The sequence below is a fragment of the Drosophila bipectinata genome, chromosome 2R (assembly GCF_030179905.1).
Source record: "Drosophila bipectinata strain 14024-0381.07 chromosome 2R, DbipHiC1v2, whole genome shotgun sequence".
Classification (NCBI taxonomy): Eukaryota; Metazoa; Arthropoda; class Insecta; order Diptera; family Drosophilidae; genus Drosophila; species Drosophila bipectinata.
The window spans coordinates 3,750,684-3,775,915 of NC_091737.1; the positions used below are offsets into that span (position 1 = coordinate 3,750,684).

Sequence of the window (25,232 nt, forward strand, 5' to 3'; positions counted from 1 at the left end):
CTGTAATGTCATGGCATTTCCTACAGAGTTTTTGAACTCACTGGATTCGCAAGGCATGCTAATGCATAATGTACAATTAAAGGTTGAATCTCCAATTATCCTACTTCGTAATTTGAACCCGCCCCGACTGTGCAAGGGTAAGCGATTAGTCAATCAAAAATTAATGAAAAACGTGATCGAAGCATATTAAATGGAAAGTTCAGAGGTGAAAATATACTAATACCACGGATTCCTATTATACTTACAGATGCGCCATCAGTTACAGATCAGTTTCCGATTAGATTGGCATTTGCAATGACAAAAACAAATCCCAAGGTCAAACGATGTCTATTTGTGGATTAGATTTAAGAACACCATGTTTTTCACTCGGAAAATTATACATGCGTGGCATGCGCTCGAGTGGGTAAACCATCCAGTTTGTTTGTGTTTGCTAAAGATGGACTAACAAAAAATATTGTTCACGCTATAGTACTAAGAGATTGACTTAAAATAATTTTTGCCTTTTGTTATTTTTATATTTCCCCATGGTTCACAGCGCTCCAGATAACTTTATAATACATGAGTCTATAACTGAGTAAATTTTGTACAGAAATTATAAAGTCATCTGGTGGCAAAACAACGTTTGCCGGGTCAGCTAGTATTAATATAATATTAATAAATACATTTTTATTGAAAAAAATAAAAATAATTTGAAGTGGGACTTTTTGTTTTTCTGACACATAAGCTCGATATTCCAGTCTGCAAGTGGAACAGTTTTTTAGTTTTTACTTCTGAATTCGTTCTCGTTATCTGGGCTCATATTAAGCTGATTCAGGTGTGAAATCTGATATAGCTTTTAGGCGCGATTTAGGCGGTGATCTGACTGACTGGCACTGAAGGCATTCACTTGCCTTTTGAATGTTCGGTATTATTAAATAAAAGCTAACGCTCTTAAAGAAAATTTTTGAGAATAGAATTTATTTAAATTCTTTTTGTTTTTTAGTTTTTGCTTTTATTAATCATAATATATTTATTGCGTTAAATAATAACGCATATGTATGTATATGACTTATACATAAGTGTAAGTGTATTATTTTGCACTTAACCAGTATTTTTTGTATTTACTACATTCGCCAATTACTGAAAAGGATATTTTAGTCCTTTTTTAGAGGCTAAAACAAACAATAAATATTTGACAATTGTAAATACAGTAATATTGTTTTAGATCATTAGCAACTATTTCAGATATACGTTAAAATGTTTCTCTTATGAAATTTATATAATATTGGTCCATCGCGCTGGAACTACATATTAAATCCGTGACGTGGAAAAATCGATTATTTATCAACAGACTTTTTTAAATAGTTGGATTTCCAAACAAAATTCCAAATTCTAAGGGTAAGATAAATTTTAAAATTGTATAATGTATTGAACTTATTGCGTTCAAATAAATGTGCGATTATAATTCAAAAATAAATACTCGTTACGTTCTTATGTATGTACATATATCCTCAAACATGTATGTATATTTCCACGGTTGTAAATACGAGGTTATATCGTATACGTACGTGTGAATTTTTGTATGTAACAAGAAGAAGGAATCAGCATAGCGCGAATGTTTAAACGAGGCGAAACCACTGGTGTATATGTATGTGGTCACGAATTGCCCTCCCAACCTACATATGATCACCATCCTTGAGATCAGCTCTGATGACCCCTTTTACCTACGACCTTTAGGCATTTAGCTGAGTTCAGATAAATAAAGTTTAGTTATGATATAAAAGCGTGATATAGAAATAAGACCTGTTTTTGCGACACATATCATTTTGTGATTTGATTTTCGTAGAGATGCCAGCTGTATAAATTATGTAGGTGTTTTAGTCTGGTCATAAATTTACAAAAAGTAAAAAAACCAAAACGAAATGGATAAAAATAAATTTTTCGATTTATTATAGATAATAATAAACCGTAATCAACTTTCGTGTTGCCGAATTTACGAAATGGCGTTTATGCACACACGAATCGGCTGAAATCGTGAAATGAAAGGGTGAATTCGGCATCGCATAAACGCATCGCATTCGGCATCGCAGTAAATGTTTAATGGTGCAGATGACCTTAAAGTTTAACATATTGATCAGGGAGGTAAAAATTATTTAGATTAAATGGGAAAATTAATATTAATGGATAAAGAGCAAAGGTAAATATAACTTAATCATAATATTTATTAGAAATTGTTTTAATATTTATAGTATTTATTCAATAAATTTTATTGGGAATAGTTTTCCATCAAAAGATTTTCAAAATACCTTACTCTACAGCAGTTGTCGGCACCCCAAAACATTGATATGATTTTAACGCATTAGTGTTAGTTCCGAATAGCAGAACCGACCTCTGCTCTACAGATGCTACAGAAATTTGCGATATGTGGGGAAGAACCGGAATCATATAAATTATTTTATATTAATCATAGTATCTTTATTAGACAAAAATAAAGACCTAATGTGTATATAAAAATTCATGAAAAGAAATATATATAAAAAAAATTGACTATCGTATTTTTCGATTTAATCGATGTTTTTTTTTTAAACATCGAAAATAATCGATGCACTGAGAACCAATTTTTTCCAGCTCTAGAAGGAGCAATCGTTTATTTCTTTACCCGAAACATTTTTTGGTTGCTGTGGTGAGCCGTTGGAGTCGGACGTATTTTCCGCATTAGGTTTTAAAAGCCTTCTAAACGGCAAGATCCACGTATGTATCGATGTATTCGAAAAATTCGTTTGGCAAGTGTGTCGTTTATCCGTAGAGAATTTCCGCAGCGAATGATTGTAGATCCTCTTTTATTCATGTCCGAAGTCCCGACAAAACGACATGAAGTAGGTCTGCCTAAAAAGTTTTTGGGTGACATATCATTGCAGCTTTTAACGATCTGTGCCTTCTTTTGATCATTTCCTTTAATTTTGGATGAAAAGCAGTCGTATGCAGAGATGTCATCCAAGAGGTGACCAAAAGGCTTTAGCCACTTTTTCGGCCGTTATTTTTGTGAGAGGAATAGCCTCCGGTCAGCGAGTGAATAGAATATTCTCGGACGAGGCGCATTTCCATCTTGGCGGCTATGTTACTAAGCAAAACTGACGTATCTGGGGAACGGAAAACCCTCATGTAATCGTGGAGAAACCAATGCATCCCGAACGATCCATCCAATGTATTCAAAAGGCCTTTGTCTATCGACACACGTGGTCCTTTGTGACGTTTTTTTTCGTGAAAATGTTAACTTTTTTTCAATCACTCACCATTTTGCAAAAAATCAATATATCGTAAAATCCTACGTGTGTCGACAGCTGTTGATGTATACAAACTAACCAAATTTTTTTTTTTGCTTTTTTTACACCAAAAATGAAGGACGTTAGCTTTCCGGCCATGGAGCCCCTATAAAAAAATAGGGCCTACGAATAAAGGCTGCAGAGTCCCCATTTTGTTTTTGATTTATTAAAAATTTATTTAGTACTTTTAATATAATAAATTAAAACATCATTTACAAATTTTCGATTGGCTTTTTCATTTGGCCAAAAAAAATTCCAGAAAATTCGCTTATTTTTCGCCTGTTAATCAGATGTCCCCCCTTAGGGACTTCTAAAAGAGGTGCCCAAACGTAATTTGAAGAACGAGGCAGGAATCTTCGATAAAAATTGATGATGCCAAGGAATTTTCAAAGTTTGTTGATGATGGATGGTCTAGCATAATTTTCGATGTCCTCCACTCGTGGACTAGGGGGTTGAGAAACTGAGAAAATTGATTGGGCCAGTTGGCTTTTGCATAAAAAAATGCAGGACCAAGGTTAAAGCGAAAATTGACATCTGATCTGGTCGATAAAACTGAAGATTTCATGCCACTGTTAATGCATGCAACTTTTACATTTGCCAAAAAATTGAAAACGTGCGACACTTTTTCCCTATTGCAAAAAGCATTGAATAGAGAAAATAAAGCTGTTATGACGAACCAATTTAAGCAGAAAGAAATGACAACAATAAGTCCTGAAAATGCTTTAGCCTTTTTAATTGAAAACAATTCAACAAAACGACAATGTATTAATATAAGTATAAGTATAAGTCATAAGTATATTTAGCACATTTAGCTACGGGTTTTGTGACTCAAAAGGACAAAGTCTATAAAAACAGCAATTTCACACAGTTAACCCTGTTGGATTAGATCAGTCACTGTTTTTATCTACAATAACTCTCTTGAAATTAATAAATTCCAAAAATTAAATTATTTGGTTAAGTCAATCGATCGATAAGATTCTGCCGACCCCTTAAATGGAATTTATTAGGAAAACAACTGAACTTATAAAAAATGAAAAAGCTTACTTGTACATGCAAATAAACAAGTTCATTCCAATTCTGCCCCTGAAAAATTATGAGTCAATAAACTTTCATATGTATACTGATAGCCATAAATATGGAATAAGTCCTTTGCATGCATAGATACGATTCTTCGAGTTCGTGTTAAAAGTGTCTTACTGAATGGAGCTAAAGAAAAGGCGATCCACAGGCTCAGACAAAGATAACCCTGCGTTACGGGAAAAAGTATGCAACGTAGATTATGGGATGAAATGAATTAGACGGCAAAAGTAATGATGGAAATTCCGCTGGAAGAGCTTTTTCAGATGTCAAAACGTTTTCAACAATTTTAAATTTTAACAGGAAAATTTTGATCAATTTGTATAGCATTTTAATTGCTGTGAACTAAGGGTAAATATAAAGTATGCCCAGAAAAATTTAAAAATTTATGTACGAAAACGTTCCACTTATATCTTGAAACTTATGATTGTTATGAATTGTTATGAAACTTATGAACTTATGACGAAAATTCAAATTTTTCATAGAAAGTAAACCTATTGTTGCGGGTCTTCGAAGTTTATAGCGCCGCCCCAGTAAAGACGCCCGCGTAGATGCTGATAATTGTTTGTTTTCTTCATTCATTCAAGGCTAACAGTGGTACAGTCGTTAACCACTGTTAAACACTCCAAGCAGTGATTAGCACTTTAAATTCCTAGTAATCAATTATGTCAATCAATCAAACATAATCATAATGAAACATAATTTTATGTTCTCACTTTTCGTCCGCTTCCCTCAAGTGTCAAAGTACTTAGAAAAGAAAGCTTAGGCACATGGTTACCGGCTGACTTAACAGAGATTTAAAACCCGCTTAAACTACCGGTTCTTCAACTTCAGCGTTGCCGGATGCCGCGGGAGCAGTTTTACTATATCGTAACACCTATTTTAATAATAAAATTGACTAAAATGAATCAAATAATTTAAATGGTTTTCATGCATTTCAGAAATCAGTCACCCCTTTAAAGTCAGCTGTTTTATTGCATGAGTGCAAAACTAAAAAGCGGGAGAAAGATTTTGCTTACTTGTGCCAAAATTTTTGTGGTTTAGGAAATTTCACTAAAATTATGGGAAGAAAAAATAAAAAACAATCGATCGAAGTTGATATACCCTTGCAGTTAAAAACAATTAACTAAAATAAAAAATCTAAAAAAATGTCCCAAGCTTCTATCTTCAAAAATATGAATTGATATTTCTACCAAATACCATTTCCGATCGTTCAGTTATATGGCAGCTATAGGATATAGTTGGCCGATCCTTACGAAATTTAGCATGTCGTATTAGTTTGCCAAAGATAGCGCTCTTGTAAAATTTGAACTCTCTAACTTTAAAAACACCAAAGTTATACCATTTCCGATCAATCAGTTATATGGCAGCTATAGGATATAGTCGGCCGATCCGGGCCGTTCCGACTTATATACTGCGTGCAAAGGAAAGAAGGGTGTGTGCAAAGTTTCAAGACGATAGCTTCAAAACTGAGAGACTAGTTCGCGTAGAAACAGACAGACAGACGGACAGATAGACGGACAGACGGACAGACGGACATGCTCATATCAACTCAGGAGGTGATCCTGATCAAGAATATATATACTTTATAGGGTCGGAGATGTCTCCTTCACTGCGTTGCACACTTTTGGACAAAATTATAATACCCTCTGCAAGGGTATAAAAAGACAAAGGTATATAACATATTTAAAACAAGAAAGGAAAGCTAACTTCGGTCGGAGCCGAAGTTGATATACCCTTGCAGTTAAAACCGGATATATATCGCAAACATCGGATATAGTTGGCCGATCCTTATGATTACATCATAATAAAACTAATTAACTAAAATAAAAAATCTAAAAAAAGTCCCAAACTTCTATCTTCAAAAATGCGAAAGTTGATATTTCTACCAAGTACCATTTCCGATCGTTCAGTTATATGGCAGCTATAGGATATAGTCGGCCGATCCTAATGAAATTTTGTAGGATCAACTGGCCAAAAATAGAATCTGTATTAAGTTTCAGCTTTCTATCTTCAAAAACACGAAAGTTGGATCATTTCCGAGCGTTCAGTTATATGGCAGCTATAGGATATAGTCGGACTGAAATTATGAAATTTGGCATGTCGTAATGTTTTGCCAAAAACAGTTTTCGTGTCAAATTTGAACTCTCTAACTCTAAAAACACCAAAGTTATACCATTTCCGATCAATCAGTTATATGGCAGCTATAGGATATAGTCGGCCGATCCCGGCCGTTCCGACTTATATACTGCGTGCAAAGAAAAGAAGGGTGTGTGCAAAGTTTCAAGACGATAGCTTCAAAACTGAGAGACTCGCGTAGAAACGGACAGACAGACGGACAGACAGACGGACAGACGGACATGCTCATATCAACTCAGGAGGTGATCCTGATCAAGAATATATATACTTTATAGGGTCGGAGATGTCTCCTTCACTGCGTTGCACACTTTTGGACAAAATTATAATACCCTCTGCAAGGGTATAAAAAGACTTTGTTCATGTTTTATTATTGTTCATAATTTTTATTATTGTTTATTGTGGTTTATTGTTCATAATGTGTTCTTTGTGCGTTTATTGGTGTTGTCCAATAGTAGAAACAATAGTTGTCCAATAGAGGAGGGAGGGAATGTTACCGCCGTCATAGATTTAAGATTATATTTGAAAAATGAAAAAGTTAGAATAAGTGTTGAATAATGTTTAGAATTAGTTTTGATATATGCTAGATGTTAGGCTTATCGTTTTATGTAAAATGGCGGAAGAACGTGGCGTCTGCGATCGCTAGGTGACAGACTGGAGGCAACAAATTTCTGAAATAACGAAGGTGAAGGCGTCGCTTTCCTAGGTTGAGTTGAGCACGTCATTTTTGGGGAAAACCAGAACTCTTGCGGATAAAGGCAGAAGTAAGGCGTCGCGTCCCTTGCAGCCACAGGCTAGGTCGAGTAAGCACTCAGTTAAGAAGAAGAAAAGCAGATGCCATATTGCACGCACGCCGGACGACGCAAAGCACGAACATTGAAGTGTGCAGAATTAGCCGGAACAAAAACGAGAAAGCGTCAGAAAATTAGGGTACAGTGCGACGTTTGCGGATGGTGGTAGCATTTCAAGTGTGCCTGCGTAGAAGACGACATTGAAAGCAAGGATTGGAGCTGCGATTACTGTCTTGCGGGTTGCAGCCACATAGCACCGAACAGCGATATGTAAATATCACCAGTACTGCCTCAAGCACGTGAAGACGCAATGGCCTAAAACGCACGGCAAAGCGGTCATCGTCGATACGCTAATGGATACTGCCGGCAAAGTTGAGAAAATAAATGTTCGGGAAGGCAATCCGGACATGAACAAGAACCATCTATTGTTAAAGATGCTCGCAGAGAAAAGACAATCTAAGACAAGCTTCATAGAAGAAAAGTACAAAATTCTTATGCAGATGAACGCCGCTGACGTAGCGGTAGCTGGGATGTTTCGAGCTACAGATTCACCTACAAGTACTCTAATAGCGGCCTGGAAAGCAATACCCAAGGACCCCCCAACATTTAGTGGGGATCCTGAGGACTGGCCGTTACTTATCAGCACATTTGAACACAGCACGACAGCAGCGGGATATACGAATGTGGAAAATATGCTACGTCTGAAGAAGTCGCTTAATGGGAAAAATCGTGACTTGGTTAGAGATTTACTCCTACTTTCTAACCAAGTCACAAAAGTCATCAGCACTTTGAAGATGTTCTTCGGCAGACCAGAACACATCCTAGAGAGAATAGTGGAAAAGGTGCGAAGACTGGGACCACCCAAAGACAGATTGGAAGCGTTAATAGAGTTAACTGCCAGCGCGAGTTCGCAACGACTGTGCTTCTAGCAGTCAAAGCACTTAGTGATTGGCTTTATATCATCGCAGAGGCAGCATTATTAATGGTGGCGCCATCGTTTAACAAAGCGAGCGCAGTTAACTCCCACAAGAATCGCCGCCCGGACAAGGACAAACACGATCGATCGCGATCCATACTGAAGAAGCTCAGCAGCAAGTTCAATTGAGAAGCGTAGCGTGCGGCGACCCGAGTCTCAACCCAGCACGAGAGTGGATCCGTAAAAGCATCCGTCCAAATCTCGGAAACAAACTCCGATAAGGTTTATTGATTGAACAACGTCCAGACCATTCAGAACTTCGCATTACCCAGACAGACAGTCATTATAAAAAAGCTTTGCGACCGATTCCATCATTTGAGAGACTTTCCGGATTCGAGATCCGTAACTGGTCGTCGAATTTGGAACGAATTTGAAAAATGGGATCAGGATGGGATTAAATGGGAACAGGAGCTACCTTGGAGAATGCTAGAAGAATGGCGCCAATGGAAAACCATTTTGCAAGAAAAAAGGACTTTCGAGGTCCCTAGATGCTTTTACCCAGCCACATCGTAGCCATGACAAATTGGGCTCCATACATTCGTCGACGCTATGCGTATTCTGCAGTCTGCTATTCGCGCGTGGCAACGGGTGAAAGAGTCGTCGTTTCTTTGGTAATAGCGAAATCTAAGGTGGCACCTTTAAAACCACTTTCGATTCCGCGTATGGAGCTTAAGAATTATTTTTGAAAAATGCTAGACGTTAAGCTTATCGATATATGTAAAATTCTAACGATAAAAGCTAACGAGGCGAGGTTAAACGGTCGAAGTTATTGAGTAAAATAAAGGAAAGAAAAATCAAATCCATGTTTGCTAAAATCGTGCAGCAACCTCGCCCCGATCCCAACACAGATATTCTTACTCAAAGAGCAATGAAAGCAGCCGATCAATGCGTAGACACCCGACTGCTTTCTAAAACACTCGGATATTTGCCAAAACACTTGAGACTTTCATGTGTGTTTTTCCAACTCATGCTCTAATTCAACGATCATTTTTTTGGCAAGTATGATCTGCACAAGCGACAGAAAAATACATGGGTGTTTTGTGTCTTAATTTGTTTAGTTGCAAAATTTTGTGGGACAAATATTCATTAATAAATATTAAAAATATTTTAAAATCCTTATATGTAAAATTTGACGCTAGGTTCCCAGTTGACATAAGGATTCCCTAGCTTGATTGCTCTATTGGGAATGTTGATATTTTCCGTTTTCTTGTAAAGTACATTGCCTGTGTTCACTATCTTAATGATTTCTGGGGGAAAGTTTAGAATGCAAGTTTTGTGAATCAGCCCGTCGTGCCTGACGGAATCAAAAGCAGCTCGAATATCTAGCAGTACCATTCCGGTGGAATGGGATGCTAAAAAAACTTCTATTTACGATTTTTTGATTCTTACAGGTGGGTGGTGGGTGGAGAAGGTAGGCAGGCATTATTATTATAGAGGACCTAAATAGGCTTCTCTTAAATTACTTACTTTAATTATTAACAGTTTGCTTACTTAGGAAAGGAGACTAATTGGCCTATACGAAAAAGGTAAATCTATCGGTTTGTTTTGTTTGGCAATGGGGATTACCCTCGACTTCTACGACTTCTACCCCAGCCAAATATGCATAGTTTTATCGTACATTCTAGAATGCATTTGAAACAATTTGAAAGTGATCTCTTACTCAAACTCATTTAATTCGGTTTTTTTTTTTTTTTTTTTTTTTACCGGTGTTTCTGTATTTGGAAATGGCTTGTGCATCAATAAGAGCATTAGCTAGCATTCCTGTATTCATCATAAAGCTTAGAGGCCCAGACGACCGAGGGGCGCTCAAGAAACGATTTGTTAAAATATATTTGTTAGAATAAGCTATTTGTAATTTATTAAGCTAGGAGGAGTTAGTAAGGAAATTTAAAATTCTATATTTTAAATTTGAAGGACAGGAAAGAGATGTTATAGAGTATAGACCATTGTAGTTCGAACATAATACCCTAAAAGGGTCATGCAGTGCATATGTCGAACTACAACCGCTAAGGAACAGAGGACTAAAGTTTCGAGTCCTTCTATTAGGAATGTTAAATTTTAAGCGTTTTAGTAAATGCTGGCTATCTACATCCCCGTTAATAAGGTTATGCAGAAAGACTACACCGAGCATTGTCCTACGATTTGTTAAGCTAGGTAAGTTTATGAGTAAGAGTCTACTATTATAAGATGGAAGCTGAAGATTTGCATCCCAGTTTAGACCTCTAAGTGAAAAAGTTAGGAAATTCTTTTGTACGGATTCTATGCGGTCCTGATGTACTCCATATTGGAGACTCCAGACACATGAACCGTACTCCAGTATAGAACAGACCGAAGAAATGAATATAGTTTTGGTTATATAGGGGTCATTAAATTCTTTTGACCACCTTTTAATAAACCATTAACCATTAAGGAAATATGGTCGGCAAATTTAAGTTTTAGGTCTAATAGGATGCCGAGATCATTAACCTGGGTTAATTTTTCTAAGGCAATCCCATTAATGGAATACGTAGCTTGCAGTGGGCAAGAACGATAAAAAGACATATGCTTGCATTTTGATCCATAAAGTATTAAATCATTAGCTAAACACCATTCTTGAAAATTATCAAGGTCAGACTGAAGAATGCATTGGGCAGAGATGGATTTTTACTGAAGACAAAGCTTTGTGTCTTTCCATCTAAATAGCTGGAGATCCACGTTAAGAGGTTTTTAGGAAAACCCAGCATATTCAGTTTACTCAACAAGAGTGAGTGATTAACTGAATCAAATGCTTTGCTGAAGTCTGTGTAAATTACATCGGTTTGATATCCCTTACAAAAGCCATCTATGACAAAGGATGTCAACTCCAGTAAATTTGTGGTGGTGGAGCGACGCTTAATAAAGCCATGCTGAAAGGGAGAGATGATCGAAGAGCATAGGTGTTGCAAGTGAGGGGTATTTAATTTTTCAAATAACTTTGGAATTGCCGACAATTTAGAGATGCCTTTGTAGTTGGCAGCCTCGGACTTTTTCCCTTTTTTATGTAAGAGAATTACGAATGATTTCTTCCACTTAAGGGGAAAAATCGAGGTTTCCATAGATAAGTTAAAAAGTCTTAGAAGAGGTTTGCACAGAGCCCTGGCGCAGTATTTTTGCACACAGCCTGCTACTCCATCGGGGCCTGGCAAATAAATGGGTTTTACCCTTAAAAGACCAGATGATAAGATGTTCTCAGAAAAAAACGGACAGAAAATAAGATTTGCTGCTTGAATGTTATATGCGTAAGGCTGATCTGTCAATTTAGGCGGAGAATAAGTTGTTTGAAAAAATTCTGCGAACCGATCGGCAATGGCCTGATCCGAAGTCGCAGAGGAATTTTCAAACGTAAGCAGAGGTGAAAAAGATACGTGTTTACGCTTAGTGTTTACAAAATTATAAAACTGCTTTGGATCTTGAGTAAATTGAATCCGGCAGCGGTCAATATAATTCCTACAACATTCAGCGTTATGCACGGTAAAATTCGACCGAGCTAGTAGGTATCTTGAGAAATCATCACTACTGCAGGTTTTTTTATATTTAAGTAAAAGCTTTTTTTTTTATTTTTTAGATTAGTGAGGCTCCTTGTAAACCAAGAAGGATTTGTTGAAGCGGACGGATATTTTCAAGGCACACATGAGTCAAAAATTGTATTTAAAGTAAAATACAATTTTTCTAAAGTGACATTAAGATCAGTGCACGCCAGAATATCAGACCAGTCAAATGTATCGATAAGGCTATTAAGTTTGTGAAAATCAGCTTTACGGAAACAACGAATCTTATTTACCACGCTCGGAGACATCTGATCGATACCAGGAGTGGTTTCGATAGAGACCTCCAGCGTGGGGTGATATGGCTCCTCTGGTGTTGAAAGGGGAAAAGCTCTGGAGAGAGCAGCACCATCGAATCAGATACAAAACATAAGTCTAAGAGCCGACCTAGCGAATTTCTAACATGATTGATCTGACCTAGGGGCATGTCAAACATGCCCGCGGTGAAGTCATGGTAAGTTATAAGTGGCAAAGATGGTGAGTTATCGACGTTGGACTTTAATTCTGGACATACAACATTCAAACCAAAATTTATAGTAAATAAAAAAGAGACCGATGAAAAAGGCAACCGTAATATTCGACGAGTGAGTGACTTTCGCAAAGTAAAAAAAATAACCGCCCCGGCGGTTAAAAGAATAATGTCCCCCATGCCAAATATTATTGGGAAACTTGGGTACAGACAAATACTTCAAAACTTCACTTCTTTCTTATCCTCTTATGCGAACGGTCGTGTTTTTTTTGTGCACACTGCGTTTATGACAAATATTGGTAAGCCGTTGTTTACTTGCTCGAGAATCAAATTTTGTTGAAACCTTCAGTTTTAACTTAAACCGTATCGCTTTGCGTGTGCTGCGGAATATTTGGAGGCGAATTAATAATTTGCTTAAATTCTATTCCAAGCATAGCTCAGCTCTGCTTCTTCCCCGTCTTATCTCTATATCTGCCTTTTTTTTTACTCTCCAAAGCTCCCGCTTCGGCTTCCTATTTGGCACAGTGGTACAGTTAGGTAGTAAGTGGTACAGTAAGGTACAGTTTTTTTTTTAATTATATATTATTTTTGTATTGTTAATTAATAATATGGAATTTAAACTGGTCTGTTCTATAAACTGGTCTGTTCTCCTCATCCCAGCCTACCATCCATTGCTAGCTATGTGAAAACGTCGTACACGCCAAGTGTGCCGGGTTCACTGCCTCAGTTTCGGATGCCATTTCCCGTAGGTCTGGTTAACAACGAAATAAGGTTATTAATGAGACAGACCAAGAATGGATATAAAGAATTGATCACTGGTTCAGTTTAGCGGCCTTACGCTTGGAGGACGCGTAAGAAATCCTGTTTTTGATCCGCCTCAGCCTGCTCAGCCGTCAATAACGCAGCCGCTCATATCTCTGACCACCCCAAGGACTAAAACTGAAAACAATTCGCTGTCCAAATTTCTCAAGGAAAATAAGCAATTGTCTAATATGTTCTCCGTGGTATCCCTTTAAGTGATACCACAGCTCCTAGTGAAAGAAGCCCCCGGCAGAGACAACCAAAAGGGTATTCCACAGTCCGGACCACCGGCACCGACTGATGCTGCAGTTCTCGAACCTGCGACACCAAAACCCTTAAAGGTGATTCCTCCATCGAAACATATATTTTTTTCCCGGCTTGCCCCTGATACTTCAGAGATTGATATATCGGCGTATGTCAAAGCCAAAACAAAAGCCGATATAAAGGTGGAGAACATAGTTTAATTTAAATATAAATATGTAAGGCGCACGTCTTCTTTGTGCCTTCGTGTGCGTGCGCTGATGTTCAAGACGATTTGTTCACCCAGTTTTTGGCCAGAGAACATTTTCGTCCAAGAACATCAGCCTTGTTCCGTGAAGAAAAACGGTTTTAAAACCAGTGGGAGTGAAACTTCCCCACATTAGAACCACTGACCAACCTTCCACCTCTTCTTCGCCCACTCCTTAACACCCTAAACTCCCTAAATTATATTCTGATATATTCTCTATTATATATATTCTCTCCAGAGCTTTCCCCCTCTCATCCCCAGAGGATCCATTTCACCCCACGCTGCAGGTCTCAATCGAAACCATTCCTGGTATCGATCAGATGTCTCGTGGCAAACAAGATTCGCTGCTTCCGTAAAGCTGATTTTCACAAACTTAATTGCCTTATCGATACATATGATTGCTCCGATATTCTGGCATGCACCGATCTTAATGTCACCTTAGAAAAATTTTACTGTGTGTTTGGAAACTATCGCTTAGTAATTAAGTTTTGCCATCTCTATATTTTAGTCCTAAGATCAAAACAATGTGTACACACTACTTTTAGAAATAAGCAGCACCTATGGCAACATTGCCAATTTTTTTAGTACCAATTAGACAGCGAAACAATCAATAACAATAAAATATACAGTCCACTATCAAAAGGCTCTACGCAATTACAATCACTGTACTTTAAATACATTTTTTTAGTCCTGTGTGCCATGGAAATATCCGTCCGCTTCAACAAATCCTTTTTGGTTAACAAGGTGGCTCACTAACCTAATAAATACTGAAAATAGGCTCTTACATTAATTTTAAAAATCTGCGGCAGTATTGATTTCTCAAGATATCTACTAGCTCGGTCTAATTTTACCGTGCATAACGCTGAATGTTACGGGAATTATATTCGCCGGTGCCGGATAGAATTTGTTCAGGATCCGAAACAGTTTTATAATTTTCTAAACACAAAGCGTAAACATGTATCTTTTCCACCTCTGCTTACGTTTGAAAATTCATCAGCGACCTCTGATCAGGCCATTGCCGATCTATTCGTAGAATTTTTTCAAACAACTTATTCTCCCTCTAAATTGACAGATCAGCTTTACGCCAAATCCTTATTAGGATCAGCATCACATACAAAACATAAGTCTAAAAGCCGACTTAACGAATTTCTAACATGGCTAATTTGACCTAGGGACATGTCAAACATGCCCGCGGTGCGTAATAAGTGATAAAGATGGTGAGTTATCGACGTTGGACTTTAATTCTGGACATACAACATTCAATCAACAAATCCTATTTTCTGTCCATTTTTCTCCAAGAAAAGCTTATTAAAAAAGCTTCTAAGAGACAACCCCATTTATTCGCCAGGCCCCGATGTAGTACCAGGCTGGTACTCCTTTTTAATTACACCTTTGCTTTTCGATCATCGCTCCATGTCAGCATTGCTTCATTAAGCGTCGCTCCACCATCACAAATTTACTGGAGTTGACATCCTTTGTCATAGACGGCTTTCGAAAGGGATGTCAAACAGATGTTATTTACACAGACTTTAGCAAAGCATTTGATTCAGTCAATCACTCACTCTTGTTGAGTAAACTGAATATGCTGGGATTTTCTACAGACCTATTAATGTGGATCTCCAGCTACCTTGATGGAAGGACACAAAGAGTCTTATTTAAAAACATACATTCCCGTCTGGTCCGTGCTACATCTGGCGTCCCTCAAGGAAGTCATCTTGGCCCGTTTTTATTTACTCTTTTTATAAATGACTTGCCCTCTGCTTTAACGAACTCTCTAGTTCTTATGTATGCAGATGATGTAAAGCTTTGTCTTCAGTACAATCTTGAAAACTTTCAAAAATGGTGGGTTTAGCTAATGATTTACTACTTAATCGATCAAAATGCAAGCTTACGTCTTTTTATCTTTCTTGCCTTCTGCAGGCTACATATACCCTGTATGGGATTGCCTTAGAGAAATCAACTCAGGTTAATGATCTTGGGGTTCTGTTAGACATCAAACTTAAATTTTCCGACCATATTTGTTTAATGGTTAATAAGGCTAAAGGTGTCCTTGGTTTTATTAAAAAGTGGTCAAAAGAATTTAATGACCCGTACAAACCCAAAACCTTATTCATTTCTTTGGTCCGTCCGACACAGGAGTACGGTTTATGCGTCTGAAGTCCCCAATATGGAGTACATCAGAACCGCTTAGAATCCGTACAAAAGAATTTTTTAACTTTTTCACTTAGAAGTCTAAACAGGGATGCAATTCTTCACCTTCCATTTTAAAGTAGTAGACTCTTACTTATAAACTTACCTAGCTTAACAAATCGTAGGACAATGATCGGTGTAATTTTTCTGCATAACCTAATTAATGGGGATGTAGATATCCAGCATCTACTAACACGCTTAAATTTTAACATTCCTAATAATGCTTTGCATATGTCGAACTACAATGGCTTACTACAACTAATAGGGTCTTATGTTTATACTACAATGGTCTCTACTCTATTACATCTTTTTCCTGTCCTTCAAATATAAAATGCAGTATTTTAAATTTCCTTACTAACTCCTGCTAGCTTTATAAATTACAAATAGCTTAATATACACTAATTATCCGTTTTTCGAGCGCCCCTCGGTCGTCTGACCCTCTAAGCTTTATGATGAATACAGGAATGCTAGCTGATGCTCTAATTGATGCACAAGCCATTTCAAAAATTCTAAAAGAACGCGAAAGAAATAAATAAACTACCACTAGTCCGTGGAAAAAAATTCTTGAAGACTAAAACAGCCTAAAAACAAGACAAAAAAACCGTAGCCGTTTAAAAAGACGACTCAAATATACGAGGAAGACGCGACATATCATATTAAGCACTTAGATTCGGAATTTAAAAACCTATACGATGTGAACATAACCTTGAGCTTTTTAATATAAAGTTTCTATGGTTTATAGGATCCAGGAAAAGTCAAGGCGATGAAGGATTTTCCAGAACCTAATGCGTCTAATGTCTTTAAGGTGCGGTCGTTCCTAGACCTAGCAATCTATTACAGGTACTTTATTGAAGATTATGCCTCAATAGCAAGTTCCTTTTCCAGTATTAAAAAAAATATATTGAAAGGAAAAAATAGAAGCGTCAGCAGATAAAAACCAGAAACCATTCCAGTGGAATTTACAAAAGCTTAGCAACAAGTTTTCTACCAATATCGTAATATACTAACCTCTGAGAACGTCATTCTCATATCACTGGACAACATATATCCGGGTCTGTTTCACTATTTTCACTTATATACGCGGGCAAGGACGATGGCAAGCGCATACTGAAGAAATGTGATCGAAGCTTTTTTTTATAAACCTGGCAAAGATTTTGTAGCTGATGCATTGTCTAGACAGCAGCTGAATTCCGTGGAGGAATTTGACACAGAATCGTGCTTATCCATTTCAAGCTAGTGACCCGCTAAAGGTTATTTATTTGTGGTCAAAATAGAATGCTTGATGTAGCTAACGGCGGTTCGACCAATTCGACCACGAAACCGCATAACTACTTCTTCCACTGGCCACTCTTCTCGATCTGCTCTCGATTCCTTGAGATCTTATTTTTCTGAATGTGACGATGAAGGCGAAATCTTTTTCCTCCAGAGCCTTTGGTGTAAGAAATTGTCTTGGTGGTTTCCTGCCTCTGATGTAAGTAATAAATTAATAGCAAAACTATTTCTATTCGGACATGGTGGATCCACAATGAAATCTTATTGATCAGCAAGGTTATAGAGTTTTAGGCGTTCCCCGGTGATTCATTTTTTAAAACCCAATGGATTGGCCAACCAGGGAGATTCGTTCCACCAGATGCATCAAGAGCTGAACTTGGAAGGGGGGAGCCCTTGAAAGGCACAGACAGCAGGATTGTCTTCCGAACGAACGAGAATCCAGGTGTTGTGCTCACGATTTCCGCAGTTCGATTGCAGAGGTAGTTGTTCCAGCGTCTGGAATGTTAAGAGATCCCATGCAGGACGATCTGGAAATCCTTATATCCTTAATTCTGCTGCATTTCTTGAATCCAACAGTATCAAATCCTATTGGTGATTTTATAACAAATATACCTAATTGCCACTCGTGTTTTGGCAGTAATCAAGGTGGAGCAAAAACTGTCACTGCTAGAAACACGGCTTCAGATAACGGCATCGTGTGTGTTGGTTCAGACATCTGAGAATACAATGAATCAGCTGACCAAGTAAGGCAATGTTTCGAGGAACACGGCAGTTTGATCACATTTTTTACTAAACTATTATGGTTTGCCATCGTTCAATGTACACCATAGAAACCAGTGAAACGCGGCAATCCAGCTCTCCTGAAATAGTACCATTAGCAGGGAACTGGATGAAGTTATCAGTACGAGAGGATGATAATTCCGTGAAAGGACTGATATCATGGTTGAACTCTCATTTGCTTGGAAAGTCCTGTTTTCCGGTCGAAATCACCTGACGAAAATTTTATCCTAGCAAGGGTTCCAATGATTTTGACTGTAGTTGGGTTGGTTGAGTTGTTGTTGAGTTGGTTGGGATCATAACATCGGTCGACTTCTGGGAAGGCTTCTAAAAAGGACTTACAGCTTGGGCTCCACTTCCATAGCTTAAATTCCGTCTTGTCTAAGAGATAATCTAGTCTTCTTTTAATGCCACAAAATCCTCAATCCTCAATGCCTTCAGTCGGAATGTCATCTACTCGAACGGCGAGGAATGCCGAGGGTGCCTAAAGTGACGAATCGGAATATCTTCTGAATGCTCGTGCAAAAAAATATATCCACAATAAATAAATCGCAAACACACTCCAGTAAGATGACGCTGAACAGGTTGTCCATGTGCAGACAATCGTTAAAAAACCAAAAAAAAAACAGAATTTCTAAATAATCTCCTTCTTACGAAGAATATTTGGCATCAAAATGTTTTTTGTCCCAAAAATTCCAAATCGCTTTATAAACATTTACTTATTTAATTAGATCGATGGTTTCCAGCTCATAGAACTCATCCCCTATAACGATCCCAATAACCTTATAACAATCGTTTTAAACACAACTTAAAAATTAGTTGTCAGACTGTCTGACTGATATTGAGTTTCAAGACAGCATGATGCGGCACAAAGAATCCAGTATCGTTTATCTGGATGGCTGCTAGCTGCTCCATATGACCACAATAGAGGTATTCATCCCAAAATAATAAATACGGCTTCTTGAGTTCTGGAAAGTGGGCAAATTACCAAATGGGATTCTATTATATATTTCCCCTCCTGGAAACGTGTGTCTGCAGCTTTGATGTGAACCTTTGTTAGGTCACTAGCGTCTATGAATTCCTTATTAGGGTGAATCTGATCCATCCACATGAAAAGTCAAACAAGATTGTTTAGATCCGCGTGTTCCGTGGTGGCGGTATGGATGTCTTCACAGGTGTAATGACCCAATCGAAATCTATTAATTGCCCATGGACAGTCCATGAAAAAGAAGATGTGTCGATAGAGTGAGCCGGCAACGAGGTCGTCATATTCAGTTTCCAAGTTTATGGTGTGCTTGGAATGCAAAGATTGAAGTTTAAACTGAGCGCGTCAACGGGTAACACCAGCGCAAAGATTCGAGCATGCGTACGGCGCACGCTGAGTCGTGAAAGAAAGTTTCCGATACCAAAGTAATGGTAGATACCGTGTCCAGTAACATTCGGCACGTGGTAGTCCTACCCCCTAGGTCGATATTCATGATGAAAGAACGACGGGTTCTAGGATTCATCCCACACATTGAGCGCATCAGTACATTTCATGGGCTTAATTGCGATTCTGCACTTGCGTGCAACATAGCAGCTGATCGTCTAACTTTCGGGACTCTGGAGTGTTGAGAAGCATCTAAAATTTCACAGCGAGCAGCAAAAAATTCCAAGAATGGTGCGATTGTAGCACTGGTCTCGCCGAACTCGGTCGTGCACTCGTTCCAATCTTGGCGCAAATCGATGTCCAATTTGGATGCCAATATAAAATTTAGCCAGGAATCTTTATCCTCGCAATCCAGTGTTCGATGTCCTCGAATCACCTCATCAGCACCATCCGCTAGGTTGCGTAGAGTCCTGATGTTTCCACCTGTGGCGCTGGGAAATACCATGAAGTTTTACCGACTTTTCAACCAGTCCCAGGCTTCACTGTAGTTCTCATTCGTCATGAGAATATATATTTTTGACCAAAGCGAGAACTTCTCCGTTCAAAAATGATTTCAGGTAATGAAGTCATTGACGGTCGGTGAACCTCTGATTACTGCTGATGGATTCGATTAACACATCCGAAAAATGCGTTCAATCCTCACAATTCCCTTCAAATAATCAGCTCGATATTTTAGTTATGTATGTACTGCCGATGTGTAGTTCAAACACACAGCCTGGTAATCCATCGGGGCCAGGCAATAAATATGTGGGTTAAGCCTTCAGAAATTTTGATAACAAATAACTTAAAAAAAAAAAGATGGGCAAAATAACCGGCTGATCCGGAATGGTGGAATAGGAATACATTGTTTGAAAAAAACAGGGCCTAAAGATTGCCTGATCGGTATTTGCCGATAAGGTTCCCAACGTAAGCTGCGGAGGAAAAGATACATACATGTTTATGTTTACGGGTTAAAAAGTTATAAAACGGCTTCGAGTCCTGGGTGAACTAAGTCAGGCAGCTTAAAAAGTTATAAATCGGCTTCAAGTCCTGAGTGAATTTAGTCAGGCAGCGTCGAGAGTAGTTTTCTAACATTCTGCATTATGAATTTTCTCTGATAAAGAAGGCGGAATCAGGTTTAAAAAAACGATAAACTGGTGCCAATCATAGGCCAAAAACACTTGAAACATTTTTTTATCGCGTTTTTGCCGGGTAGACTTTTGCTTGATATTTCCGCCACCATCCTTTCGATCACCTCTTTCGTGGTTTTTCCAAGTGGCTTCATTAGGAACTGAAGGTCCATCATGTATTATTTGAACTGCTCCTCTTGTCGCTGCTTCCGATGACGAAACTAATCCGACAACTTCTCGAAGTATCCTTTCGGCAGAAAAAAGTTTTCAAAGCTCGCCTTAAATTTTTCCCATCTTGGCAACTCCTCGTCCTTCCTGGTGAACTATCTTTGAGCCCTGCAGTAACTCTGGCATGGCCCTCGGGATCGTGCTTATGTCCAGTCCATACGTTTTGGCAGACCACGTCGCTGCTGTTCCTCTGGCTACGTTGCCGTTGGTTCCCTAAATGTCGCCCTTTCGCTGGCCGCGCGCAGGTCTTCGTACCTTTCAGAACACACCCTTTGGTCGTCTACGACTGAACAAAGACTGGGCCGCGCTCTGCCGCTACACCAGGGAAACACTGCGCATAAGCGGTAGCGAGTCTGGATCGGGAGTTTGTTGCTGAAGGTCGTTTTCGCTACACCTGAAAACACCGCGCACCGGATCAGGAGGTGGCCGGTGGACGTTGCGTCTCCATTACATCGGGAAAATACCGCGCATACGCGCTAGCGAAATCGGATCGGGAGTTGGCCGGTGGTTGTCACGGCTCCCCTATACCCCTATACGTCGCGTCTCCGCTACACAGGGGAAATACCGCGGATACGCGCTGGCGAGTCCGGTTCGGGAGTTCCTTGATTGGTGACCGGGGTGTTCCCGATCGGTTTTTTTAACTGGGCGTGAGTTCTCGAGCAGACCTTTCCTTGACTCGCAGGATCCTTTCCTCACTTGGAAGAAAGGCTACCTGGCATGGTCGGGCATGACCCTGGGCTTCAAAGGAACCGTCCTGAAGAGACTCTTCTCTTTAATCTAATGGGCTTCCTTATATACTACTTAGAACGCCCGTTAAACCTACTGGATTCTGCTCCTGCCGTTAATCCTGCTTCCAAGATCACGTCACTTTCCCGTTGGCGGGTCGCCGTCCGTATTTCGCATAGAACCATTATTTTAAAAAGTTCAGGCGTGAGTCTATTTATGATAAATTCACTAATAAAATTGAGAATAAACCACTTGACAGCTGTTAAATCGCCATTTTGAACAGTAATACCAACTTAAAGCAATAAACTTAAACCTAAACTTAATACAATACTCTAAAAAAACATCCTTTACATTTTTTTGAATACAGATATATGTACATATATAATACATATTTACGTGTTAATTTGGCTTACTAAATTTTTATTAATGTAGTTTTCAGAGGAACGGATCTAGTGACTAGACAAAATTGGGAAGAACCACTGGATTATCCATCACGGGATTATCCAAAGTAGTTTTATAACTTTGTAAATACTAAGCGTAAACACGTATCTTTTCCACCCATGCTTACGTTTGAAAATTCATCTGCGACCTCTGATCAGGCTATTGCCGATCTACCCGTAGAATTTTTTCAAACAGCTTATTCTCCGTCTAAATTGACAGATCAGCTTTACGCCAAATCCTTATTTGGATCAGAATCACATACAAAACATAAGTCTAAGAGCCGACTTAACGAATTTCTTACATGGCTAATTTGACCTAGGGACATGTCAAACATGCCCGCGGTGCGTAATAAGTGATAAAGATGGTGAGTTATCGACGTTGGACTTTAATTCTGGACATACAACATTCAATCAGCAAATCCTATTTTCTGTCCATTTTTCTCCAAGAAAAGCTTATTATCTGATCTTCTAAGAGACAACCCCATTTATTCGCCAGGCCCCGATGTAGTACCAGGCTGGTACTCCTTTTTAATTACACCTTTGCTTTTCGATCATCGCTCCATGTCAGCATGGCTTCATTAAGCGTCGCTCCACCACCACAAATTTACTGGAGTTGACATCCTTTGTCATAGACGGCTTTTGAAAAGGATGTCAAACAGATGTTATTTACACAGACTTTAGCAAAGCATTTGATTCAGTCAATCACTGAAGGAAGGAAGTCATCTTGGCCCGTTTTTATTTACTCTTTTTATAAATGACTTGCCCTCTGCTTTAACGAACTCTCTAGTTCTTATGTATGCAGATGATGTAAAGCTTTGTCTTCAGTACAATCTTGAAAACTTTCAAAAATGGTGGGTTTAGCTAATGATTTACTACTTAATCGATCAAAATGCAAGCTTACGTCTTTTTATCTTTCTTGCCTTCTGCAGGCTACATATACCCTGTATGGGATTGCCTTAGAGAAATCAACTCAGGTTAATGATCTTGGGGTTCTGTTAGACATCAAACTTAAATTTTCCGACCATATTTGTTTAATGGTTAATAAGGCTAAAGGTGTCCTTGGTTTTATTAAAAAGTGGTCAAAAGAATTTAATGACCCGTACAAACCCAAAACCTTATTCATTTCTTTGGTCCGTCCGACACAGGAGTACGGTTTATGCGTCTGAAGTCCCCAATATGGAGTACATCAGAACCGCTTAGAATCCGTACAAAAGAATTTTTTAACTTTTTCACTTAGAAGTCTAAACAGGGATGCAATTCTTCACCTTCCATTTTAAAGTAGTAGACTCTTACTTATAAACTTACCTAGCTTAACAAATCGTAGGACAATGATCGGTGTAATTTTTCTGCATAACCTAATTAATGGGGATGTAGATATCCAGCATCTACTAACACGCTTAAATTTTAACATTCCTAATAGAAGGTGCTTTGCATATGTCGAACTACAATGGCTTACTACAACTAATAGGGTCTTATGTTTATACTACAATGGTCTCTACTCTATTACATCTTTTTCCTGTCCTTCAAATATAAAATGCAGTATTTTAAATTTCCTTACTAACTCCTGCTAGCTTTATAAATTACAAATAGCTTAATATACACTAATTATCCGTTTTTCGAGCGCCCCTCGGTCGTCTGACCCTCTAAGCTTTATGATGAATACAGGAATGCTAGCTGATGCTCTAATTGATGCACAAGCCATTTCAAAAATTCTAAAAGAACGCGAAAGAAATAAATAAACTACCACTAGTCCGTGGAAAAAAATTCTTGAAGACTAAAACAGCCTAAAAACAAGACAAAAAAACCGTAGCCGTTTAAAAAGACGACTCAAATATACGAGGAAGACGCGACATATCATATTAAGCACTTAGATTCGGAATTTAAAAACCTATACGATGTGAACATAACCTTGAGCTTTTTAATATAAAGTTTCTATGGTTTATAGGATCCAGGAAAAGTCAAGGCGATGAAGGATTTTCCAGAACCTAATGCGTCTAATGTCTTTAAGGTGCGGTCGTTCCTAGACCTAGCAATCTATTACAGGTACTTTATTGAAGATTATGCCTCAATAGCAAGTTCCTTTTCCAGTATTAAAAAAAATATATTGAAAGGAAAAAATAGAAGCGTCAGCAGATAAAAACCAGAAACCATTCCAGTGGAATTTACAAAAGCTTAGCAACAAGTTTTCTACCAATATCGTAATATACTAACCTCTGAGAACGTCATTCTCATATCACTGGACAACATATATCCGGGTCTGTTTCACTATTTTCACTTATATACGCGGGCAAGGACGATGGCAAGCGCATACTGAAGAAATGTGATCGAAGCTTTTTTTTATAAACCTGGCAAAGATTTTGTAGCTGATGCATTGTCTAGACAGCAGCTGAATTCCGTGGAGGAATTTGACACAGAATCGTGCTTATCCATTTCAAGCTAGTGACCCGCTAAAGGTTATTTATTTGTGGTCAAAATAGAATGCTTGATGTAGCTAACGGCGGTTCGACCAATTCGACCACGAAACCGCATAACTACTTCTTCCACTGGCCACTCTTCTCGATCTGCTCTCGATTCCTTGAGATCTTATTTTTCTGAATGTGACGATGAAGGCGAAATCTTTTTCCTCCAGAGCCTTTGGTGTAAGAAATTGTCTTGGTGGTTTCCTGCCTCTGATGTAAGTAATAAATTAATAGCAAAACTATTTCTATTCGGACATGGTGGATCCACAATGAAATCTTATTGATCAGCAAGGTTATAGAGTTTTAGGCGTTCCCCGGTGATTCATTTTTTAAAACCCAATGAATTGGCCAACCAGGGAGATTCGTTCCACCAGATGCATCAAGAGCTGAACTTGGAAGGGGGGAGCCCTTGAAAGGCACAGACAGCAGGATTGTCTTCCGAACGAACGAGAATCCAGGTGTTGTGCTCACGATTTCCGCAGTTCGATTGCAGAGGTAGTTGTTCCAGCGTCTGGAATGTTAAGAGATCCCATGCAGGACGATCTGGAAATCCTTATATCCTTAATTCTGCTGCATTTCTTGAATCCAACAGTATCAAATCCTATTGGTGATTTTATAACAAATATACCTAATTGCCACTCGTGTTTTGGCAGTAATCAAGGTGGAGCAAAAACTGTCACTGCTAGAAACACGGCTTCAGATAACGGCATCGTGTGTGTTGGTTCAGACATCTGAGAATACAATGAATCAGCTGACCAAGTAAGGCAATGTTTCGAGGAACACGGCAGTTTGATCACATTTTTTACTAAACTATTATGGTTTGCCATCGTTCAATGTACACCATAGAAACCAGTGAAACGCGGCAATCCAGCTCTCCTGAAATAGTACCATTAGCAGGGAACTGGATGAAGTTATCAGTACGAGAGGATGATAATTCCGTGAAAGGACTGATATCATGGTTGAACTCTCATTTGCTTGG

The 25,232-nt window shown here is 38.5% G+C and overlaps 1 protein-coding gene across 6 annotated transcripts in view; it reads left to right on the forward strand.

Moving 5' to 3' along the window:
- The window catches only part of LOC108133500 (serine/threonine-protein kinase haspin homolog), a 217,106-nt gene that overhangs the window by 129,361 nt on the left and 62,513 nt on the right, over positions 1-25,232 (forward strand). The window contains exons 1-2 of one of the 6 annotated variants that reach the window (XM_043210768.2): positions 1,165-1,180; positions 1,331-1,377. The exons of 4 other annotated variants lie outside the window; for them this stretch is intronic. The gene's annotated coding sequence lies outside the window, so the exon portion shown is untranslated. Of the gene's footprint in view, positions 1-1,134; positions 1,378-25,232 lie in introns of those variants that run through there. One more of the 6 variants, XM_043210767.2, reaches the window with a different exon arrangement.